General features: G+C 41.1%; 1 long non-coding RNA gene across 1 annotated transcript; it reads right to left on the reverse strand.

Annotated features, from left to right (window-relative positions):
- Positions 1 to 4,701: 4,701 nt before the first annotated feature.
- On the reverse strand, positions 4,702 to 6,320 carry LOC148315789 (uncharacterized). Its single transcript, XR_015840573.1, has 3 exons — positions 6,224 to 6,320; positions 5,444 to 5,563; positions 4,702 to 4,835 (listed from the first exon to the last, which is right to left on the reverse strand). It is a non-coding gene; the product is annotated as an uncharacterized LOC148315789 (long non-coding RNA).
- Positions 6,321 to 9,640: the final 3,320 nt, after the last annotated feature.

A 9,640-nucleotide genomic window follows, 5' to 3' on the forward strand; every position in this document is an offset into this window, starting at 1 on the left:
CAAGATTGTCCTAACATACATTTAATGTTTACAGTATATGTCTTCGGAAGAAGCGCAGCATTAGATTTTTTTTTTTGTTCTCTCTCTTTGACTTCTGAATTTGAATTTCTGTCACAGATGTGCTTGAATTCTATTTTGGATGATTTGTGTTAAACTGCACAAATATTTGAAGAGCCATAGAATTCAAGAATCACACCAGTGCTGCTACTCCTCCGAACGGGTGAACGCCCTTGATTAACAACCTGCGTTGAGGTGGCTTTTGAGATTCGTGGTGTGGGAGAAAAATCTCTGAAGGCATTCTTAGACTTCAAGAGAGGGTCCACAATTTTCAAAGATTCACTTCCGTCTGAATCAGAGGCCTCACTTGTATCCGGAATATATTCATCTCCACTGTCATCTGAGTTGGAGTAATAATGCTTATCCATTCCAAAGTCAGCCTGTTTTTTTAATCTAAAAAACAACAACAACAACGAAATATAAAGGATAGAAGGCAGGAGACCAATAAAATATATGCAATTTGCTTGTAAGATTCCCTGAAATCTATATGGGTTGTTTACCTGTATACTTTTGGTCCTCCTGAGCCTTGGGATAGTAATATGGTCTGGGTCTGAGGCACAAAGTTCAGGGGCAGGATTTGACAATGATTCGTCAGAATCTGTGTCGTTATTCCAAGGAAGATTCAGCCCATATTTTTTGTCCAAGGGAGGAGACTGGGTTGCATCAGAGTCCAAGAGAAAATTGAGAACCCATTAAATACTTAATCCCCAGAGGAATCTGCACAGAAAAAGGTCTTAATTCTATTTGAAAAAAAAAAAAAACTAAAATATTGATGAATGATATTATGACAAAATAATGTAATAACAAAATTAGAATGATTTTAGGAAATTATTTGCAAAACCAAAACATTGTGGTACGATAATAATGCATATAATTATTCTACGCAGCTATATTTAACAAAAACACTTAATTGACCGTAACAAAAAGCTCCCGGGAGGAAAACTACATTAAATGTTTTTTTAACAGGGCAGTGAAAATATTGGAAAATAAAAAAAATAATGAATAAAATAATATGAAAAAAGAATTCAATGTGTATCGATGGACCCATATGAAATACTTATATCGCTATGTACTTATCAGCCATATCGCCCAGCCCAATATGTAACTGCAACTTCAAAACCTCGGGCCATAACAGGATTGTAACATGGGATGCATATCTTCATTCCTAAATTTGTAGATCCCGAGGAGGCTGCTCAATGGTCCTGGTAATGTAAACCTCAACCAATTCGGTCACAGCCAATGTTCTCCATCCTTGTTAAGAAGTTTTGAAATGATTTAATAGATATACTATTGCAAACTATACCAGAATTTTATACATTTTAAACTTTTGATCACAATTTTACCTATTTTCTAAAAATCTGAAGAATCCACATGCCAAATCACCTGCTGTGGACACATAGGTTCTGTTCTGACAGATAATTCAGTTACAGGTTGTGTACTTAAAGCCAATAAGAGGGCAATGCAGCAGTCGACAGCCTGACGAAAGCTTAAGTCTCCCAATGAGAGAACTGTAGTGGCTGGTAGGTTCTTAGATTGTAACATAGTAAAGACATACACTACGCATAACTGTATATCATATGATGATGAGGGAAAATATTATTAGCTACGATTTATGTCCAGATATATTAGAAAACTTGTCCAACCAGCACAGGTCTATCTAACTGTAATTTTAACATCTCAAGACACGACAGGATGACCACATGATACGCATACCTCCTTTTCAGAGTCTGTCAAACCTTGAGAAGGCTGCTTCGATGTTCTGGTGGCATCAACCTCAGCCGATTCAGTCATTGTCGGTTGTCCTCCATCCTAATGAACAAGTTGAATATTAATTTAATGAATTAAAAAAAAGAAAATGGATCAGAATTTTACACATTTTAACGAACAAGTTCACGAATGAAACAAAACCAATTACTTTAGCGCATGACAATTAATCTTCAGTAGAGATATGTTGTGACTGATATTTCAGTCACAGGTTGTCTTTTGAACGCCACCAGGGCCGCAATGGAGCACAGGACAGCCAAAAGTCTTCTTGTCGGACAGCTGTAGTGGCTGGTAGGTTCTAAGATTATAACATAGTAAAGGCACATACAACTCCTAACTGTATTTCATATGATAATGAAGGAAAAGATGATTAGCTATGATTTATGTCAACAATAAAAATGGCTCTACGGGGTCCCCACGAACGCAAACCTGACAGTTGGGTGTCAGATGGCCAACATACCTGACTCGCAATTCAACTCAACTGGACCCCACAACACAAGAAAAAGCTGAGTGAGCCTCAAGCCAGACATACACATTCACTGACAAATATCCTGTGACACCAGATATATTAGAAGTCTTGTCTAATCAGCACACGTCTATCTAACTGCAATTTTAACATCTCGAGACACGACAGGATGAGCACACGATACGCATACCTCCATTTCTGAGTCTGTAAAGCCTGGAGGAGGCTGCTTCGATGTTTTAGTAGCATCATAAATTTATTGAATTAATTATATTTGAGGTTGGATTAGATTTTTACACATTTTAAGCCTTAGCCACCCAAAACAAAACATAAGCTCATGAATGAAATAAAACTAATTAATTTCGCCCATGCCAATTAATCTTCTGTAGACACGTGTTGTGACCAGTGTTGTTTTTGGCAGGCATTTTAGATTTTGTCCAAGTCATTTGGACAAAGTGCTGATTTGTTTACATCACATTTAGTCATCCCAATTCGTTATAGTTTTAGTCCAGTTTTAGTCAACGAAAACTAAAAAAAGGGTTTTAGTCCAGTTTTAATCGACGGAAACGCAAAAAAAGTTTTACCCTAGTTTTCGTCAATTTATTCACAAAGGTTTTAGTCCAAGCGGCACGGTGGCCCAACTGGTTAGCATGATGGCCTCACAATATTGAGGTCGTAGGTACGATTCTGGCTCCGGCCTTCCTGCGTGGGTTTCCTCTGGGTAATCCGGTTTCCTCCCATATTCTTAAAACATGCATGGCAAGTTGCTTGGACACTCTAATTGCCCCGAGGCATGAGTGTGAGCGTGGATGGTTGTTCGTCTATGCATGTCCTGCGATTGGCTGGACACCAATTCAGGGTGTACCTCGCCTACTGCCGAAGACAGCTGGGATAGGCTCCAACACCCCCCGCGACCCTAGTGAGGAGAAGCGGTACAGATAACGGATGGATGGATGGATGGATGGGTTTAAGTCCATTTGAGTTAAAACAAGGCATTCAAGGTTTCCACCCAATAACAAAGACTTTTGGATGGACTACTAAGGATTCTTCATTACAAACAGAAAAAAGTGGCAACAGTGGAATCAATACTCACTGCTCCAAAATAAGCAGAGAAGCAAAACATTTTGTTGGGCAACTGTTGTGGCTTTATTTCACTAAAAGCAACATAAAATAATTTATGAACCACATGCTAACAATTTTGTCTAGTCAACGAAAAAAATTCATGTACATCACGTCATGTTTTCGTCATAAAAGAACCTCGTATAGCTTGTCATCGTCATTAAAAAAGGGGCGTTAACGAAGTATTTTCGTCATAGTCATCAGTGACGAAAACAACACTGGTTGTGACTGATATTTCAGTCCCAGGTTGTCTCCTGAACACCACCAATTGGGCAAGGGCGCGCAGGAAAGCCTGGGGTCTTCTATTTTTACAGTATAGAAAGGCTAAATATCAAATTGAAACAGTGTTTTATATCATGAATATACAGGGTTGGTGCTGGTTCTGGTAGGGAAACCACAACATAAAGATGTCCTTAATTAGTCCCACAATGGGGATATTTGCAATATGGCATATGATGGCCTAACAGGGCCACCGCCCAGAAAGGAGTAACGCAGAACTTTGTAATACTGTCACTCCCTGACCAGTTCGTTGTTCCTGCAGAGCCAAACTTTGACTCAGACCCACAAATTTGAATTACAGATAGTGGACAATGGAGAACTCCCCCAGTCAGTCATCATGTTCAACTTCCATAGAAACTTCACATACATTTATTAGATTGCCAAACTAATTGGAAACTACATCACCAGAACACCACAAGTGGGCTCTGTTATTGTACTTAAAGATGCATCTTACAAACCTGTGTTCTCCAAGGCCAGCTGGTCCATAGTCTTAAGTTATTTCTTCGCCAACATCAATGTCTCGGAGCGCAAACAGACAGAGGTGTGGTCTGTCCTCTGTTGTCATCTTCTTCATTTTACAGTTGGGGTGCATGTGGTCATCATTAACCAGTCTTCCCAGACTGCCATCTTCTTGAGCTGCATCAACACTTAAAATAGATTAAAAAAAAAAAAAACAATTATTCAATCAATGTCAGAAATTAATCTTTGAGACAATCTTGTGTACACAAAACATAAAAATAGGAAATCCACAATTTTTAAATCTAAATCAAATCATACAAGAAATTTCTATTGGAATCAGACCCTATTAACAGCTTGTCTTTGAGACTTCATGATCTATATTTTCATTTGTACAGATTCAACGCATGAATAAAAGTAATTATACATTTTTGCTTAGAGAATGATTTTTCCCCTAACACTTATGGGATGAGTATGTGTTTATTTTTTTAAATAAAAACAAAAATAAGATAACATCTCAATCTTTGCCTCACCTCCAAGTTTTTTCTTGCCGGCGGAAGTCAAACAAAAAGACAGTGCCTCTTCCATCCATCTTCCTGCGTTGAGATTCATCAGAATCTATCAATTTTCCTCTGTACTCCATAATAAAGAATAAAGTCGTCTTTCCTGAAAGGGGCCTTGGTAAATACTCCTCGACCTAGTTAACAGGGAAATCAAGTTAGCTTCGTCATATTTTTAAGCACACAAATAAGGAGTCATCATATTCATTTGGGCCACTATACTAATGTAGGGTGGTTTGAAACATTGCTTCTTGTGAGGGATAGAGCAGAGCCCTTCTTTATGATTTTAAAGGAACAGACCAGCCAAAATTCATTTTCCAGCATTGCATTAGCCAGTATGTATTAGGACTGAAAGTACAAATGTCAATTGCACCTGGTTACGTAAAAAAAAAAACTTTAAGATTATTTAGTTTCAAAACAATGACATACACTGTACACAGTCATATTGGATCGCGTCACGTGATCTCTGTGACGTATTACGTGCTTTACACTAGACTATCAATATCGGACTTGTTCACCGGTCTATTGTGGTATAAAAATGCCGGAGGGCGTCATCAAGTACAGCCTTAATTTAGATAGAACTCCTACCATCAGGTTTCACACTCACTGAAATAACTTGAAACTGACAAAAGTGGCAAAAGAAAAGGTCAAGACACTCTTAATGTAAAATAACCACTTAAAAAACGATGTCAGCTTGGTTATCAGAAAACAATAATATATCTTAGCAAAAGCGTTAACATCATACCTTTAAATTAGTTTATATACTTCGCTTCTAACTCTGCAGTCTTGTCCAGACCCTTGACTGCATGTTCAATAGTATCCTGCTTTGGGGACTTCCTGCATCTCAGGGAAGGCATTGTTTATTCTATAAAGAAAAAAGACAGTATTGTGTTGAGAATTATTAATACTATGGGCTAAATGGAGTTTTAACAATATCAGTGTAAGAAAAATAAATTATAAATTAAAAAAATATCAATTCCTCCATCCCAATTAACGATTTCAACCATAATAGTTTATATTGAAGTTTAAACAACAGACACAGACAGATTTATGCAGTGTGACTACAAAAATCTTACCAAAATTGCATTCACAGTAACCTTTGCTTTAAGAATCATGTAATTAACCAGTGAACATCGTGTCTTACACAAAAATTAATGACAGAAATTATCATGGTACTTGCATTCTGTGGTTCTATAACAAAAGTGCAAGCTGTTAGCTCCGCAAAGCTAATGCAACAAGCTAGCGTCCCTCGTGCTCACATTCAATGCAAACCTGACCACCGGATGACAATACGCGTCGGTTTAGTTCTTTAAATGAGTAAAAGCACCATGACGTTTTATAATTATTCAATGCTTAACTGGAGCTCGTCAATTATGTCGATGTAGGAGCACATGTTTGCTAGGCCAGTGTTGTAGGCCCACATCCATGGTGCTACTTTGTATAGTGTTTTCCACACAACTATCTCTAACTATGAACAAATGCACTCGACGCATGTTTTGAAAAAAACCCAACGAAAAACACTTACCTCTCCGTTTCAACAGCAGTTCGAACTTCGAAGTGGTGATATTCTCCAGCGTTAAGCACCTGCTCGAACTGCGAATAGGTCAAATTCAACAGCGTCTTTTTTCTGTCTTAATAAGGACGCGATGAGAGGAGGAGCGCTTGCCTTTTCGTCAGCACGCCCCGCGCGGGTGGTGCTGCTTTATCACTCTCTATCTGTGCCCGCCCGCCGGCACGTCGATAGAAAAATAATATTCCTTCAAACATTACTTTCATCTTCTTAACGTTTTGTAGTGAATTTAACAGGTTCACCACTTTTTTCAAATACACCAATGGAAAACAGGTCTTAATTGAGGAAACATACAAAGAGCGTCTCACAAACACCTTATGATGAGCAATGTAATTTGATCACGTTTTTTGTCACTGCCTGGACGTTGGGTTCACTGGCCTGGTGGCAGTGGCTTGTAGACACTGTCACTGAGTGGGAACGGATCTCAAGGTGGGTCAAACTAACCCAAGCAGTGGATCGGTCCGTTTTTTAAATTTATTAATTTTTTTATTTTATGTATTTATTTATTATTTAATACAAGGGCTTCGGCTCACTACCAGTGGGCGGGACCAAAGAATTTGGGTTTCCTTTGAGCTAGGAGGCAGTCAAAGGCAGTCCAATCCCCGGCAACATAAAGCGCCTAGCTCTGGGGACATGGAATGTCATTTCTCTGGTAGGGAATGAACCCGAGCTGGTGTGTGACTAGACCAGTGGTTCTCAATTATTTCCTGTCATGCCCCCCCTACCAAGAAGAAAACAATTCGCACCCCCCCACCACAATTTTCTTTTACATTTCGTACTAATGTACATGTTCTTTGCATATTAATGTTAGATTGTCAATAAAATATCTTACCTTAACAAAGCTAAATTGATAAAAATAAAATATCATTTTGAGAACGACTATTGTGAGGATCTCGAAACTCAGTACTCTGTGGTGCTAATATTGATGAGATGATAAATATGTTGAAGCCACAGAACAAAAAGATTAGATATTGTTTGGAAATTAATGACGTACATAAAGGAATATCAGCCTTGATTGGAGTACATTACTGCATTTAAATTTTTAATAAAAATGAAACAATTATTGATGTTATGACCACTATGAAGAATTTAAAAAACAATATATAGGGATAATTATAGTTTTCATTTTGTTATGTGTAGTCTGTTCATGTTGCATTATTTTTATGACAAAGACGATGGTTAATCGTAGGTTTGTTGCCCAAATGTACCATTACAACCTGATTAATGTTGAGAATGACGAACTCAAACTGGACACTGAAACGTAAAAACACATGGACTTCTTGCCCCTGTCCTCACACGTGCACACACACACACACCATACACGAAGATCCGGGAGGTAAGGACGGCTGTCCTACAGGATGCGGATGGAAGAACAACTGCAGCGGAACAATGCCAGGGATGTCTGGAGGGGCCTGAAGACCATCTCAGGCCACGGACAAGCAGGTAAGACCCAGAAGGGGGGGGGGCTTCAGTGGGCAAATGAGTTGAACCTATTTTTCAATAGGTTTGATCAAATGTCTGACCCCGCTCAGGCTTCCCTGATGCAGCCCCCACCCACCCCTCCTGCCACTGCGAACAAGACCCTCTCTCCCCCTCTCTCGCCCCTCTCTCTCTCCACAGGCTCCAGTTCCCAGCCTCATCAGACAACCACCACTTCCTCCTGCTCAGCCTTGTTCCTCACAACATCTCAGGTGAAGAACCAGCTGAGGAAGATGAAGGCGAGGAAGGCGGCAGGCCCAGATGGGACCAGCTCCCAGCTCCTCAAATCCTGCGCAGACCAGCTGTGTGGAATCGTCCAGCACATGTTCAACCTGAGCTTGAAGCTGGGCAGAGTCCCCCAGCTGTGGAAAACATCCTGCCTGGTTCCGGTTCCAAAGACACCCCATCCGAAGGAGCTCAACAACTTCAGACCAGTGGCGCTGACGTCTCATCTGATGAAGACCCTGGAGAGACTGGTCCTCGTCCATCTGCGCCCCCTGGTCAGCTCCTCAATGGACCCACTCCAATTTGCATACCAGCCTGGCATCAATGTGGATGATGCCATCATCTACCTGCTCCACACTTCACTCTTCCACCTGGAGAAGGCGGGGGGCACGGTGAGGATCATGTTCTTTGATTTCTCAAGTGCTTTCAACACCATCCAGCCCGCCTTATTGGGAGACAAGCTGGAGCAGGCGGGAGTGGCCCACCACCTCATCACATGGATTCACAACTACCTCACAAACCGGCCACAGTACGTGAGAACACAGGACTGTGTGTCTGACGTGCTCCTCTGCAGCACGGGAGCGCCGCAGGGAACTGTGCTGGCTCCCTTCCTGTTCACCCTCTACACCTCGGACTACAAATACAATTCCACAACCTGTCACCTGCAGAAGTTCTCTGATGACTCTGCGATTGTCGGCCTCATCACTGACGATGACGATCGGGAGTACAGAGGGGTTACGCAGGGGTTCGTGGACTGGTGTCAGCAGAACCGCCTCCAAATCAACGCTGGGAAATCCAAAGAGCTGGTGGTGGATTTCCGCAAGCGTCGGCACTCTCCACCTGCACCAGTGAATATCCAGGGAACAGACGTTGAGAGGGTCTCAACTTACAAGTACCTGGGTGTTCATCTGAACAATAAACTGGACTGGAGCGACAACACAGACGCTCTCTATAGGAAGGGTCAGAGCAGACTCTTCCTACTCAGGCGGCTGAGGTCCTTTGGCGTTCGGGGAACACTCCTCAGGAACTTCTATGACTCGGTGGTTTCATCAGTCATCTTCTATGGAGTGGTCTCCTGGGCAGGAGGCATCTCGGGCCGAGACAAAAAGAGACTGGACAAACTGGTGAGGAGGGCCAGCTCTGTCCTGGGCTGCTCCCTGGACTCTGTGGACTCAGTGGGGGGCAGAAGGATGACGGCAAAACTGTCATCAATGCTGGACAAACCAGCCCACCCATTCAATGACACTCTGAGAACACTTTACAGCTCCTTCAGTGACAGACTTTTACACCCTCGCTGTACCAAAGAGAGATTTCGCCGCTCCTTCCTGCCAACTGCTGTCAGACTTTTTAACAAGAACATTGGGTCAGGCCTACAAACGGGAGGGCATTAGTGCAATTGTGCAGTCCTAGGATGCAATATTAACTACTACTGTACTTTCAGCCAAGGGTGTACTTAAATATTGACCAATGATGTATTTTGTTTACCATTACAGTATTCTTATTACAATACTTCTATCACTGTAGTATTTCTACCACTGCAGGATGTTCACTATTACAGTACTTTTATCATTGCAGTACTTTTATCATTGCAGTATTTTTCTATCATTGCGGTACTTTTACTATTACAGTACTTTTACCATTGCAGTACTTTTACCATTGCAGTACTTT

This window comes from Idiotropiscis lumnitzeri, unplaced genomic scaffold (genome assembly GCF_059441095.1).
Source record: "Idiotropiscis lumnitzeri isolate Australia: NSW breed Sydney's pygmy pipehorse unplaced genomic scaffold, RoL_Ilum_1.0 HiC_scaffold_39, whole genome shotgun sequence".
In the NCBI taxonomy this organism is placed as follows: Eukaryota; Metazoa; Chordata; class Actinopteri; order Syngnathiformes; family Syngnathidae; genus Idiotropiscis; species Idiotropiscis lumnitzeri.